The sequence below is a fragment of the Akebia trifoliata genome, chromosome 9 (assembly GCF_017979445.1).
Source record: "Akebia trifoliata isolate Shusen 1 chromosome 9, ASM1797944v1, whole genome shotgun sequence".
Taxonomy (NCBI): domain Eukaryota; kingdom Viridiplantae; phylum Streptophyta; class Magnoliopsida; order Ranunculales; family Lardizabalaceae; genus Akebia; species Akebia trifoliata.
The window spans coordinates 10,717,604-10,733,756 of NC_141383.1; the positions used below are offsets into that span (position 1 = coordinate 10,717,604).

Genomic DNA, 16,153 nt, shown 5'->3' on the forward strand with positions numbered 1-16,153 from the left:
TGTTTCCCCCAACTTTGTCAACATATTGATGCCGAACAACATCAATTCATATTCTACTTCATTATTTGATGCTCTGAACCCAAGTCTGACCATCTTGTCTATCTTGGTGCCATCAGGAGTGATTAGTACCACCCCTATTCCAAATCCTTCTAGATTTGAAGACCCATTTACGTAGATTTTTTAATCGAGCTGGTTGCTCATCTTTTGTCCATTTTCTGCATTCTCCAGCTCTTCTACCAGCATGTTAGCCAAGAAATCTGTCATTGCTTGCCCTTTTAGTGAGACCCTATGCTTGTATTCAAGTCCAAATTCTGCCAACTACACGGCCCATTTTGCCATTTTACCTGACCCTTCTGTCTTTCCTGAAACTAACTTCAAGGGGTACTCTATGATGACCTACATTCGATGTGCTTTAAAGTACGACCTAAACTGCAGAGCTATGTAAACTAAAGCTAGTCCCATATTCCAGTTCTCGAGTACCGTATTTTTGCGTCAGTAAAGGTCTTGCTCAGGAAGTAGATGGGCTATTCAACTGTTGTCCCCATTCTGACCAAGATTGAGTTGACCCTTCCTATCAGCTTTTGTACTTGCTTCTACGTTTTTGACTAGGGCATTTCTAGTAAGGCTCGAATCTGATTTGGGTTAGCTTCTATCCCTCTCTTCGTGACTAGGTACCTAAGGAACTTTCCTAGTGTTAATGTAAAAATGCACTTTTCAAGGTTAAGTTTCATCCTGACTTTCCTTACTTGAGAGAAAACCTCCTCCAGGTCAGCAACGTGATCTTCCTTCTTCATGCTCTTTACTAATAAATCATTAATGAAAACTTCTGCAGTTTTTCCTAACAGATCTCTAAAAAGTTATATTACTAAACTTTGATAGGTTGTCTCTGCATTCTTTAAATCGAAGGGAATGACTTTATAATAAAATAATCCTTGCTTGGTGATGAATGTCCTCTTTTCTTGGTTTATAGGGCTAAACTGATTGTAACCAGAGTAGCCATCCATGAAGGATAACCTATCATGACCCGAAGTAGCGTCTATTAGCTAGTCGATCATTGGCATAGGAAACCTATCTTTAGGGCAAGCTTTATTCAGGTTCATAAGTCAATACACACTTTGATTTTCCTATTCTTTTTTTGTACCGCCACTATATTAGCTATCAAGTTAGGGAACTGCACTTTCCTAATAAAATCTGCTTTGATTAGTTTGTTTACCTCTTCATTTACTACTTCCCTGAAATGAGGTGCTAACCTTCTTGGTTTCTACTTTATTGACCTCATAGTTGGCTCAACATTTAAGTGATGGCAGATCACTTCAGGACAGATCCCTGACGTCTCTTCTATGGACCAAGGGAAAACATCCCTGTTCCTTCTCAGGCAATCTGTTAACTCTTTTAGCTCTTCTAGGTCTAGTTCTACCCCTACCCCAATTTGCCTTCCTTCCCTTATATCCACGATCCAAATGTTCTCCAGGCATGGGGGATCACCAGGCCCAACTTTCCCCTACTGTAATTGCTATTGCTGAGCTTCTCCATCAGAAAGCTCTTCTTTGCCTAGTATGCATACTTGGGCTGCCACTTGATTTCCTCGAATGTACCACATCCCCTGTGGTATTGGGAACCTCAGGACTTGGTAGTATGTTGAGGGTACATTCCTCATTTCGTGAGGGGGGCTTGTTTCGACAACCATAAACATGATCATTAAAGTTACTAGCCTTGCCTACACAAGCAAGACTATTCCTTCCCAAGGTTGGCTTGTCCTCTTGTCAAACCCAATCAGAGGGGCTCTTGTTTAGGTTGGCACACTCCTACTAAGACTCATCTTTAGAAAAGCTGAGGCATATAAGATGTTGATTGAGTTTCCACTATCAATCAATACCCTTTTAAGAGTGAATGTGCCCACTTGGAGGGTTACCATCAATGCGTCATAGTGTGGCCTCGCCACACCTTATAGGTCTTTCTTTATAAAGGTCACAACCGGCTCTCCGTAGGGTTCTACCTACTTTATGGGCCCACTCCTTGTGTAGAAGTGCACAAGGTGCACTGCCCACCGCCTCTTGATTCTCTCGTTAGTCTTTTCCTACTCTAACCTCTTGGGTTCTTGCTTTAGGACAACATGAATGACCGCTGCCCTTCCTTTTTGTCCTTTAGCAGGCAGTTGATATTGCCTTTGATTCCCATCTGAGGAAGGATTTTCTCTTTGTTTTCTTGGCAGGTCCCTCAGTAGGCCCTACTTTGCCAACTTGTATAGAAATCTTATCAAGGCTTGACATCTATTAGTAGTATGGGCTCGTACCTTATGATACTCCAATATCGCTCATCTTGTTTTATTTGATCTCGAGAAAGCGGTACTGGCCACTAGAAATAAGGCTCGCTCACGATGAGGGGTAGGATTTCACTAGGAGGCATGGAAAGTACGTCCCTTCTCTCATTTGCTCTCCTGCTCGAGTGACCTCTTTTTACTATTCAATTATGGCTGTTGTTGCTTTCTAGGCTTTGTTACAATATGTAAGACCTTGCTCTTTTCGACTAAATTTTGAGGATCATCTTCCAGTCGGATATATTTTTTTTCTCTTTCAAATAGTTCATTTAACGTTTCTACCCTTCTTTTCACAAGAAACCTGTACAACCCTGAATCAGATGGCAAAGAATTCTTGAATGCCACTACTGCCATTATCTTATCGAAGCTTTCCAAGGCCATAGTCTCTTCCCTGAATCTCTTCGTGAATTTTCTGAGGTTCTCCTTTGATTGCATTCTCATACTGAGCAGAACATCCACATCTCTACCAATTTTCCTGTTACCAATGTAGTGAGTCACAAAGGCAGTGTAAAGCTCTTCAAAGAAAGCTATTGATCCACATGGCAACTTGTGGAACTAGGTCAAAGTGTTTTCCTGCAAGCTAGAAGGGAAAAACTTGCACATCAAACCTTCGTTCCCCTCCCACAACGTGAGCATTTGTTGGAAGTAGAATAAGTGCTCTATTAGGTCCTTTATCCCAAAATAAGGGGTGAAATGCAATGGTACGAATTTCTTTAGAATCTTTCCAATCAAGATTTTCATTGTAAAGGGGGATCTTTGAATACCCTTGATGGCCTGCGTCGCCACTGTGCCTATGTTTACACTTTTCATGGTTTCTTTCTTCTTTTGAATCATCTCTTTGATCTCCATTCGAGTTAGACTTGGGTTCACCTTGAGTTGTAGTAGTGGCAACTTCCATTTTTTCCTCCCTAGTTGGGTTTCACGGTTGAGAGTTGCTTTCTACATTCGAGGTGTGATCATCTCCGACAAGAGGCAGAGGATCTCATAGTGGGAGATCTTGTCTTATTTTTTGCTGGTTTTCTAAACGCTGACTTAGATTTCGATTATGTTCATCCAAGTCATCCATTTTTTTTTGCATATCCTCTTGCTGCTTCCTCATGGCTTCTAACATAGGGCTGTCAACGGATACATATCCGATCGGATAGTGATATATCCGAATTCGAATCCAAATTTTTTTAGTGATATCCGAATTCGAATCCGAATCTGATCGGATATCACTAATAAATATCCGAATTCATATCCGATTAAATTATCGGATATCCGATATTATCCGATTCGAAACCAAAAATTACTATTCGAAAAGTATCCGAAATTATCCGATTCGAAACCAAAATTTACTATTTGAAAAGTATCCGAAATTATCCGAAACTTAATTACTATTCCAATTGGGTAAGTGGGTTTTTTCTACTACCTTAGACTTGGGAGCGAGACTAGACATTAGAGCTGCGGCCCCATTACTAGCGTTGCTCTCTTCAATAAAACTGATGGTTGAGCTGATGATAAGTAGAGTTATAATGCCCACAAAGTCCTGCCAATATGGAGGTCTTCCCTACAAATTAAAATTCATAAAAAAAGTAGACAAATTTCCATTCTTTGAATAAAAGGTAGTACAGTTCTCAGTGCTCACTCCTCCATTAGCAAGGGCAATAGCCATGATTGCAGCAGCTTCCATGACCCATGATAAAGGATTCCACTTAAACCCCAAGAACTTCAAGACTTTGTTGTCCTAAAACACCCAGAAATTAAAAAAATTAAAAAAAAAACCTATTTTTGTAGATAAGAAATGGAAGTGTGGAGAAGCAAAGAAACCTTCTTTTCTTCAAGCTTGTAGTGCCCAAAGATGGACAATCTCTCCTGATCAGCCTCAGTTGTTAAACCCTCTCACTACATCTTAGATTCTCAAAAACCTCTTCAATGGGTATGTTTTCCTGAACTCATAAACACAAATTTATCAGCAAAAATTTCAGAAAAAAATCAAAAAACAAAAAAATTTCATCAAGTTCAGATCTAGTACCAAGTCCACAGCCTCCTTTAACACAGCTTCCAAAACTTCAGTTTTGCCCTCCATCACTTAGCTGATGCCGAAGGTGAGCCGCTGAGAGAGATTCCGACCGTGACTGTGTTATCGGTTCAAAACGATGAGGGCTGAAGTGAAGACGATGAGGGTTGTCGGTTGAAGACTAGTGTTATCGGAATCTTGAGAGATTCCGTCGGGTTGAGATCTTTGAACGATTGAAGACGAAGAAGGCTGTCGGCTGCGGGGCTGAGGTTTGTAAATTTTAATCGGTTCGATAGAAGTATTCTAACCTAAAAGAAAAAAATAAAATAATATTTATTTATTATTATTTTCGAATCGGATATTATCGAATTTGAATTCATTGGTATCCGAATTCGTATCCGAAACACTATTGGATATTAAAAATTATCCGAATCCGAATTTGATATCCGAAAATTTCGGATAATATCCGAGTTTTCGAATTCGAATTCGAATTCGGATTCGGATTTCGACTATCCATTGACAGGCCTATTCTAACATTGCTGGAAGGTTAGCATATGTGGTTGGTACCACGGGTGGGGGAGCATGTGCTTCGGTAGTTCTAGTGGATCTCGTTATTGTTTCGACTGAAATCAATCAGCTATGGTGCTCCCACGGACAGTGCCAGAATTGGGGGGTCAAATTCCTGTGAAGGCATTGATGAACTCTACCCTACTAATCCGAAGTCGCTCCTTCCACCTCATTGTAAGTACCGGTGTGGTACCTACTAAGAATTCTTCGACGCTCAAATTAGAAATGTAGAAGAATAATGATTATAATTGGTTGGTTTCTACCCTTCCACAATCAGTTCATCCAAAAAAAATATCCTTTATCCACTATCAATTCTACTACTTATAGATCTTTCCTCTGAATCAAGATTTCCCCTACTCACGGGATGCGATCTCAAAGAATCCCCTAATTACCAAGATCCTAAATGAAATTGGGATCTTTGGGATTGGGTCCACTATCTTAGGAAGATCTCCTTCGAGATCTCTGGACTTGATATGTGTAAATTAGGATTACAGATATACTTAGACCAGGCTTGCCCTGCTTGGCAGGCTAGGTCTTATCTAGTGCTATGTTGCCCTTCAAGCTAGGCTAGGTGATTGACCATATTTTTAGTCATCAATAAACCCTATAGAAGATTGCAGTAAAGTGATTTGTAGGGTATCGTTATTGGCCGGGGATTGCGGGTACTCCTATTCTAAAGAGTCATAACAAATTTTAGTTAGTTTAATTAACAAGTTGGAAACAAACATATTACACAAATTTAAGGAGTTTTCAATTTTGGCGATTCGGATTTAAAAAAAAAAAATAAAATAAAAATAAAAATTAAAGAAATAAATATTTACAATTGATCCTCTTCTCTCACAATTCAGAAAATCAAATTCATTAAATGACAAATCAAATTCCTTCAACATAGACAACGAATTTTATGCCTTAATTATATATCCGAATTGAATCAAAGTGCAAGCCTAAAGAGATCATGCATCTTATAAATTCCTTCTTAGATAAACCCTAGGGTTTTGGAAAAGTCCATCACCTAGTTATTTTGATTAAGCAATCAAGTTAATACTCAGCGTATCTTTACAACTTCTTAAACAAATTATTAAGATCCAAAGGAATTATGATTCAATAACCTACTCTTCAAACCTATGAAAAAGTCCATGGTTAAAGAACATGCAATTTTCAGATCACAACTATTGTTCATAGTTTTTACCACTTTTAAATCATACTCCAAATCAATTAGGTGATTAGAGATACAATTATGGCTTCAATGACTGTTAATATCAAAGTTTTCAATATGACCAAACTGAAAATTCAGCATACATAATTAAAATTCACTGATTCATGTGTCTACATATCACCAATCCGAAAACATCAATTAATGAATCTGAAAGTCACTAACTCATTGAATTAAATATTTCCAACTTAAGAATCCAACAAGATGTTCTTTAATCTAATAGCAACCAGGGTTGAAATAATATAAATAAATAAAAGTCATAAGGGTTACACTTTTTAACACAACCAAAGAAGTTTGAGATGTGTTGATGGTGATGTTCCTCACGACGATGATGTTGATGATTGAAAACGAATACAAGCAGCAACTTCTCCTTCTTCTTGGCAATAACTCGTTGGCCCCTAGTTCCCTAAGTTTCTGGTTCTTCTTCTTCTCAAGAAAAGATTAAAATAAAAAAATACAGAGAGAGAGAGAGAGAGAGGGAGAGAGAGAGAGATAAAGATAGATCTCCTTTTAATCTCTTCCTTTTTCTTTTTTCTTCTATGCGTTCTTTTTTTTTTTCCTCCTTAGAAGCCTACAAAATCTCCTAAAAATATTCTAAATCTTATCCTCTAATAACAATATCAAAATCTGACTAATTAAGAAAAAATTATTAAAAATAAAGTCCCAATATAATTAGGAAAGTGGTGTTTTCAGTTGGAATTTTCGTGCACCAAATTTGGAGACTTTCGAAAATACACCAAATCAAATCCGTGTCAAATTCGCGTCAACAGTGTACATACAGTAATTTCAAACCCGATTTTGACCTTGATACAGCCCGTATCTCTCAAAACTCAAAACACGAAAGTTGTAGATCTTTTCTTAGCGTTCCACAGCATTTTGAATCATCTCAATCGGAGTTCGGATGAGAGAGTAATGCCCAAATTACAAAGCGATGTCGAAACTGTCCAAAATCGCCCAATTAATTTCGTTTTGCACTTAACACCTCCATTTGCATCCTAAATCAAAATAAAAGAATAATGAGTACATTTAGGCACTAAATATGTGTAAAGGACTAAATATTAAAGGAGAAAAATATGACATTTTGCATTCTTATCACTAGGTGCTTTCTATCTTAATTTGTCCTACTGCTGGGTAGCGTTAGGAATGCTGATTTACACATGGTACCACTTAACCAGCTTGGACATGTGTACGATTTGGATAATCGTGTGATTATTTTCCTTTACACCTGTTAATCAAGTTGACTTAATAAAAATAAAAATAGAAAACTCACCTTTAGGTCCAATTGTCGAGGATTCCTTTAGAAAATCTGAGCAAGTTGCTTGAGCACAAAAATTGAGGATTAATGGTTATTTCGGTGCTTGCGAACCGAATGGTTTGGGCTGTCAAAACATGTTGAAATAGTATTGTTATGGGGGTCCTATAAGCATGGTGAAGGAGGTGAGTGAACGGGAGTAAAAAATTGAGGATGATCCGAGAGTGGAGAGATGAAGCTGAGAGTTTTATTGGGAGATAAATGAAGTGAAAGAGATGGGAAGAAGCTTAGTGAGAATACCTTCTTTTTTTTTTTTTTTGCTGTTGTTCTTGTCAGAGAGACGTTGCATAAAAAGAGAAGAAAGAATGGAAAACTGGTAAGAAAGGTGATGCGTGGATAAGAAAAAAAATGGAGAGAAGTGTTGTAAGGAGGCCGTATGAATGAGTGCGGTTGTGAGGGAGGCCGGGAGGAAAAGAGTAGAAGATGGGTTGCTGTAGGATGTGGTTGAACTAAGAGAGAGAGAGAGAGAGAGAGAGAGAGAGAGAGAGAGAGAGAGAAGTAAGGGGCTGAGATGAGATGAACTGAGTGGGGTGAGGGATACCAAGGAGAAGAGGGAGATGTGAGAGAATGATGGCCTGATATGGAGGTCTATTAATGGTGGTTTGGATCGGTTGGGCTGAAAGTGAAGAAGAGAAGAAGGTGATGGAGTGGTGTTCTAATGGTAGAAAAAATGTGGATATGGGTGGTTTGGTTTGGCTGGGTTAAAGGAGAAGAAGGTGAGTTCCTCTTACTCTCTTATCTTTTTTTTTTCTTTTGTTGCTATGCATTTTTTTTATATCTTTTTTTGTGTGTGAGCTTCAATGTTGGCTGCTATCTACACCACTAACACCTACACAGAGTCTTTTCCTCTCTTCTTGTTTTGTTTTATTTTTTTTTTTAGAATTTGATTGTGTGAGAAACATTGGCTGCTATCTACACTTTTATAGCTAAAGAGGTTGAGTTCAACTCCATATTAACTTGATTGGTTTAGTGGTTGGGCAAATCTAGATTGATTGGTTCCATTATGATTGGCCTAATTAGTTTATTTGATTATTTATTGATGATTGGGCGAAATATATATATCTATATATATCTATATATATAATGGGTTGATTTTGAAATTTGATTAAAAATTTATTGCTTCAAATTAGTTTCTAATTGACCAATGGAATTTTTTCGATTGGTTTAACATTTGCATTAATTGGTTGATGATTCTAATATTTTCTTTGTTTCATGATTTGACCAATTAAAATTTTTATTTAGCTTTTTGGATTGACCCAATTGGTTGATTGGATTAAATTTTGCATTGGTTGGTCTGGTTAAAAAATTTATTGTTTAAATCTTTCAACTTTAAAATATTTACAAATTTCAAATTTTAGATTTGAATTCCAACTTAATGTTTAAATGATTCATATTAAGAATAGTTTTCTGATTTACAATTTTGGTTTCTAGTTTAATGTCATTTCATGTGATGAAAAAATTGTTATTTTTATTAGAAATCGTCATTTTATGTGAAAAGTTTCTATTATTTAATGTGAAATTTTTTCGTCTTCCTAACCGTGGGATCTCTAGATTTTTCTAATTTGTATGAATATTGTCTAAATATTTACTTTTCAGTCCAAAAAGTCGTGTTTTCCTAGGAATCAAGGTTTCAAAGTAAGAGTCGATCATTTTAGGGGTATTTGGGTCATTTTTGTAATTCTTCATAACTTTATCTGTTTTTACTGATTTTAATCTTGTAAGACGTGAAATCTCATTCTGAGAATAATGAAAGTATTTTTGAGGTATTTCGGAGATGTGGGGCTCACAAAGGATATTTTTATCATTTTGTTGATTTTTTTGAATTTTGGCGAACAACTTCGTTTGGTCGCAAGTGATTCTTTCTAAGTCTCAAAGTCTTATTATTCTAGCGTTATGAGATTTCTAGGTCATCGAAACATATAGCAATCTTGAGCATACGTATTTACTAAGTCGAGTATAAAATGATGGCAATCATAAGCATGCATAATTTTTAAGTTGCTCGTATAGAAAATAGAGAAGATGGAAGGACTAGGAAAGGAAATGGTAAATGACCTCATAAATTTTTGGCTCTTCTCACGTTTTATGTGCTCCTTATTAGAAATCCACAGCAATTGGATGACGAATTGTCAAACTAGATGATCACAAAAATGGGGTGTCTATAGATGCCTTTTTTTGACATATGGTGTAAGCAAATTAGATGGTAAAATATATTTGGTAGATAGTGCAACATCCGATTGTCAAAGTCAGTGGCATTCCATTTTGTTGCCTGATTCGACAATTCATTAGGGGGTCCAGATCCTTGAGGGTAAAGTTCTCATCGGACTAAAAAAATATTAGGTCCTGGAGCGTGATCTCTCGTTGAACAGAAAACAATAAAAACATACTAAACTTCGATAAGAAAAGTGCAGTTTGTGCTTGTGTAATGCTTTGAGCATTAGTCAGATCCTCGAGTGTAAATCTCCTCGATTAAAGGTGTCAGGTCTAGAGTTTCGTGACTCTCATTGACAAAAGATGATAAACATCGATAAGAAAATTGGATAAAACGTCGATAAGCCTTGAGAAAAAGTTTTTAAATAGTGCACGTGTGTGGTGAATGCATGTAATGATAAAAAGGATATAAGTTAACTTTAAAGTTTCAGTATCTTCGAACTTTAGATGATGGGGCCTCGGTATCTTTGTACTGCAACTTGATGAAGTCTTGAAAATGTTGCTTTGATTAACTGGATCCATGGTTTTTAAACTCGGTATTTGGTCTCGTCTCGTTCACCTCTGATACCGAGTTGACTCGGACGATACGTCTCGTCTCGTCGAGTCGTCTCGTTCAACATTAAAACAATGGTTTTTAACCATTTAAAAAATCTGAAAAAATCTGAAAAAATCAGGAAAAATTCAGAATTGATTCCTATTAAAAAAAATGAACCCCTCAAAAAATATAAAATTAAAAAAAATTATAATATACCTATCAATCAAATTCAAGGTAATTAAATAAGGGTCCCATTCAATGGCTAATTTTTTGGCAAAACATTTTTCAAAACATGAGTTAGAAGTTTTGGAATGGGCTGATTTTTGGTGAAGATGATCTCTACGGTGAGGAGATTATCATCACCAAAAATCAGCCCAATCCAAAACTTCTAACCCCATAAAAAATAGTTTACAAAAAATGGACGGTCCACGATTTTTCAACTTGTAAACATGGGTTAGAAGTTTTGGAATGAGCTGATTTTTTGTGAGGATGATCTCCTCACCATAGAGATCATCCTCACCCAAAATCAGCCCATTCCAAAACTTCTAACTCATGTTTTGAAAAATGTTTTGCCAAAAAGTTAGTCATTGAATGCTACCCATTAAATAAAACACATGTTTCCTAAAGATTAGTATAAATTTCTACTGAAATTTTCATCAAAAAACTTCTAAAGAAAAAATAAAACAAATTATCAAAAATACATTTAAGTATTTATCACAAGAAAGTAATAATACCACTCAATAGCTATTGCTTGTAAAAATAAAATAGAAATTTTCATTTTTAACTTTTTTTTTCACAAAACTCGGTTGTCTCGGTTAACTCGGACGAGATTTTGAAAATCTCGTCCGATACAACTCGTTTGTCTCGCGAGTTAATGTAAAATATGTAATATCTCGGATATCTCGTTTGTCTCGGACGAGTTTTGCGAAAATATCGTCCGAGACGACTCGCATAACTCACGAGACGCGTTCGTCTCATAACTCATTGTGAGTTGGTCTCGTTCACCGCTGATACCGAGTTAACTCGGGCGATACGTCTCGGTCTCGGACGAGTTTTAAAACCATGACTGGATCCGTGGTATTGTCAGGTATGAGATGATTGAAAGAGTTGCGATATTTTCAGACTCACAATGATTGGAGGGAATCACGATATTTACTTAGGATCGAAGTCACAGTATTTTTGGACTTGCAAAATTGTTATAGTCACGGTATTTTTGGGCTCAAGATGATGGGAGTCATGGTATTTTCAGACTCAAATTTGAAGTCGAGGTATTTTCAGGCTTGCGAAATGGTTGGGATTCATGGTATTTTTATACTTAAGGTCAAAGCCATGGTATTTTTAGGCTTTCAAAATGGTTAGGAGTCACGGTATTTTCGGACTCAAGGTCAAAGTCATGGTATTTTCAAACTCAAGGTGGTAGAGTTGCGGGTGAACTTGAGATTGAAGGGAGCCATGATATTTTTGGACTCAAGGTCAAAGTCATAGTATTTTTTAGCTTGTGAAATAGTTGTGAGTCACGTTATTTTCAAACTCAAGATGGAAAATAAATGGAAACCTTAGAGGATTCAAACCAATATTTTCGAAAAGTCGAATGCTTTAGAGGTCTTACACCAATGAGTTTGATTTTGAAAATGAATGGAAACCTTAGAGTATTTATTTCAAAATTTTTGAAAAGTTGGATGCCTTAGAGGTTTTATACCAACGAGTTTAGTTTTTAGAGTCATGGTATTGTTGGACCAAAATAAGTTGGGCCTTAATATTGACTTATCATGCATTTGGAGTCATAACTAGTATTGGGTCCCACTAGACTTTTAGACTTTCAAGCAAGATTTTTCTTTTTGATCATGTGATTAGGAGTGGAATTTTTGAATCCTGATGACTATTCGAAAATGCCCCTAGTTTAGAGTTAACTTTTAATTGGAGCTTGATTATGAAGTTGATAAATTGAATTGCACTTGGAAAGCATGCAAAAGAGATTATGGAATCTGACAAGTGGCGAACAAAAGAATGGACATTCTTTTAAATTTTCAGGATTTTTAAGATTATCAAATGCATAATAAGAAATTGATCATTTTCCTTTTGAGAAATACCCGAGTTGGATTTGAAATTTTGATAATGATTGGAATAGAAGATCCTCTTCTTAAAAATGGATCAATGGTCTTACATTTTCCCTTTCGAAAACATTTAGAAAAGTAAACTTACTCTTGAAGATTGAGACACTGATTTATCTATAAATTTCCCATGCATTTATTTTGGTTTCCGTTCCTATTTTGCTATATTAAGTAAATAATCATGTTAAACCTTGAATTATCGCGTTGCATGTTCTTTCATGCGAATTTGATTTAATTGCATATAAATAATTATATTTGTTTAAAACTGATTACGTGTGTTCTCTATGTAGGTTAATGAACAAATCATTGAAGATGAATTCGAAATCAAGAAAACATTTTTGCGTTATAACTACGGTGACAAATAGAGCAACCCAACCAAAATCTAAGTAAAAAATTGTTGATGCCACCGTGCCTTGGTGGAATTTTGATGGATTGCCATAATTTTTCAAGAGTTTGCTCCGCACGTTATCTTATCTACAAATGAGATGACATTTTGAAATGTATCTTTTGAGAATATCAAAATTTTATAAATAGAGTCCTTTCCCAATGATAAAAGGGTCTTTTTTTCCTTTAACCTAAGGCCTTTGGGTTTTTCTTTTGTATTTTTTATTTCTAGCTTAGGTTTTCTATTAAATTTCTATAAATTTGTAAGTGAGAGTGTAATCACCTTTATTCAATGAAGTAAGGGTTGTTCTTTTCCATCTATATTTCTCTATCACTTGCAATGACCTTAGACTAATCACCCCTCCATTGGATAGTAGAGAATCGTAGAAAAAGCTTACTTTCTACTATTATTTTATTTTAATTTTCTTATATCACTTTAATATTCATGAGTTCACTCCAAGGCTTGTCCAACTCCTACACCTTATATACTAGAGTTGATGGATCTTGTTTAGATAAGATAAAAATGTTTCGTAAAGGAGCTCTACATTTGATTTTCTAAATTAAGTTTTTCTTAACCAATGACCTAACACCAAGCCCTTGAATTGAGTTAAAAAATAGAATAAAAGCTAAGTTTGGTAGGATAGTTGCTCTAGGTGGATCCTCTCTCTAATGGTGATTTTCATCTATTCTTTTTAGCTTAACTTTCATTTTTATTAGTTTAATTTCCAATAAGCTTTATGTTTTTTTTTGTTACTTCAAAAATACAAAAATAAATTTATATTTTAGTTAGATTTGATTTCATTATATTGGCTGGATTCTACCATCTTTTTTTATAATTGACCCTCACTTGCCTTCCAACAACATTGATTATAAATTTGAAGTTCTATCCATGGTACATCAAAATTTTGGCATCGTTGTCAGGAAAAGGTGTAGTAGTTTTAAGTTGGTTAGAATTTTTTTCTTTCCATTTCTTTTTATTTTAAGTTTTTGTCGAACTATAAACATTTAATTAATTTTTATTACAATCAGTGAACCTAAGGGAAGGTACTGTAAAAATTTGATTTTAAAAAGTGCTGACTTTATCGCGCCTTGGTGAAATTTTGGACTTTATCCTTTAATTTTTACAGTTGCTCTCTTGTGATCCTTGAATTGTAATAACAACCTCTATTTTTAATTTTTATGTCTATTTTTTTTTTTTTTAGTTTCTGACTTTTTATTTCTTTTTGTTGGTTTGAGCATCATTGGAGGAAAAAACTTCAAGTTCAATCCAAGACTCCACGAGCAAGTTTAAATTCTCTATTTGCTTTCATTTTATTTTTTTAGATAGGTTTGATTTTCTATTTTAGATTATTTTTATTTAGTCATTTGCAATTTAATTTAGTTTTTAATAAATATCAAGGATTGTAATAGACTAAGGAAGGACGATGGTTGGATGATACCGTCACGACTCCTTAGGTTCATTTACAAAATCTGGAGTTGGTTGCCTAAGTCTAATGAATTCGTCTTCCCTCCTCTAGTACAGGAGGTAATTTCATAACACCCACGCCTCGTTGCTAGTGGGTTACTCTTTAATTTTGTTTGTTATTTTCTAATTTGCACACAGTTGGATATTTTTATTTTAATTAGTAAAGAGCACCCCTCCTCCTAGGGATGGCCAATTAACATAAGGATTGGAAGTCATTATTGAAAATTTCGGGCTTCGTATCGTACCTAGTTTTAGAGGAGGGGGGGGGGAGGGTGAATAGGATAATTAAAATTTCTTTCAATTTATCCAATTTTAACTTAAATTGATAATTTGGCTATGTGTTCTAAGTCATTCACTTAACCTTGATTTTGCATTTATGTCTCTAATTTTTATTTAATAATGAAAATATACTAGAAATAAAAATATTCATTTTGTCATATCATTCAATGATCAATTTATATAAGATTTACCTATTTGGCATTCATGGCATTTCATTACATTCAATGCATTCAAGTGTAAATTGTGGAATCACAAAACATGCATGAGACATAAAACTATAATGGTTCGACAATTAAAATTTCTTTCAATTTATCCAATTTTAACTTAAATTGATAATTTGACTATGTGTTCTAAGTCATTCACTTAACCTCGATTTTGCACTCATATCTCTAATTTTTATTTAATAATGCAAATAGACTAGAAATAAAAATATTTATTTTGTCATGTCATTCAATGGTCAATTTATATAAGATTTACCTATTCGACATTCATGGCATCTCATTACATTCAATGCATTCAAGTGTAAATTGTGGAATCAAAAAACATGCATAGACATAAAACTATAATGGTTCGACAATGTGCCTACATTCTCATGGTTTATCTTTAATTTGTAATGCAATTAAGGTTTACTTAGAGTCTAAACATTCATGACATGTCATACATAGCATAATATCCATTCAGGGCATACATTCATCTAAGTATAAATTGATAGAGGCATTTTTACAAACATGAGACAAACAATTTTATAGTTGGGCAATATGCCTACATCCACTCCCAAGGTCACATTTGCAAAGGTCTTGGTGTTCATTAATCAATAAGGTTTATGGTTCACCTTGAACCATACATAAATTTTTTTTATATGTAGACTAAATTCTAAAACCTTAAGATCAAGAGAAACATATCCTCTCGAAATATTGTGAGTTTTGTACCTTGGAAATTCATGAACCTCTACTCTTGTCAAGAATCTTCAATTCTAACAAGAGCTTGGATTTTGAGGGCTGAACTAATAAATCACATACAAGATTTTGAAAATATAAAACAAAATAAACAAGGACTCACTCAACACTTTAAGATTTTCCAATGGCAGTCTTAAGTTCTTCAAGTCCTTGAGCTCACAAATATGTTTCGACTGTTGGATCTTCTAATTAAGCTTTCGAGTTCGTCGACTCCTTGTGATTACTGTTTCCATATTCACCTTTTGCTCCTTGCTCCATGAATGTACCAATGTCTATGCAAGGAAATGTTTGATGGTTGAAGTGGGATCAAATGAGAGATCAAGATAGGTTGAGGGAAGGCTCACCTAATACTAGACTCTCATGGAGGTTGCTTGAGTTGAAGGTGCATTAAACTAAGGCATGATCCTTCAATGTTGTAGAGAATACTCTCTAAGAAAGGAAAGGGGAGAACACAATTTCTTTAGGGATTGATCCAACCCACAAATGAACTCAAGTGATGAGTTTTATACACATTTGGAGTTTTATTTTTGAGATCAATCGGTGGTGTCGGGTTAATTACTAGGGGCATCGGTAGCTCAACGGTAAAAATATGATGTTGGACTGACTCTACCAGCAGCCCTGGTGGACACCCCAGTGGCCCTGGTAGAGCATGCTATCTACTGCCAAGGATCAGGTCATTCTACCCGGTAGGACCGGTAAAATTACGAAAGTGCAATTTTAGGCCATTTAGGCATATCTTGCTTCTGGAAGCTTTGATGAACAAAACATTTGGGGATTTTATAGATTTTACTAAATAGAAGGTCCCTA

General features: G+C 35.3%; 1 long non-coding RNA gene across 1 annotated transcript; it reads right to left on the reverse strand.

Annotated features, from left to right (window-relative positions):
* Window positions 1-3,433: 3,433 nt before the first annotated feature.
* Window positions 3,434-4,592, reverse strand: LOC147394281 (uncharacterized). The gene is made up of 4 exons (XR_015181549.1): window positions 4,332-4,592; window positions 4,127-4,245; window positions 3,945-4,043; window positions 3,434-3,866 (listed from the first exon to the last, which is right to left on the reverse strand). It is a non-coding gene; the product is annotated as an uncharacterized LOC147394281 (long non-coding RNA).
* Between the last annotated feature and the right edge of the window lie 11,561 nt (window positions 4,593-16,153).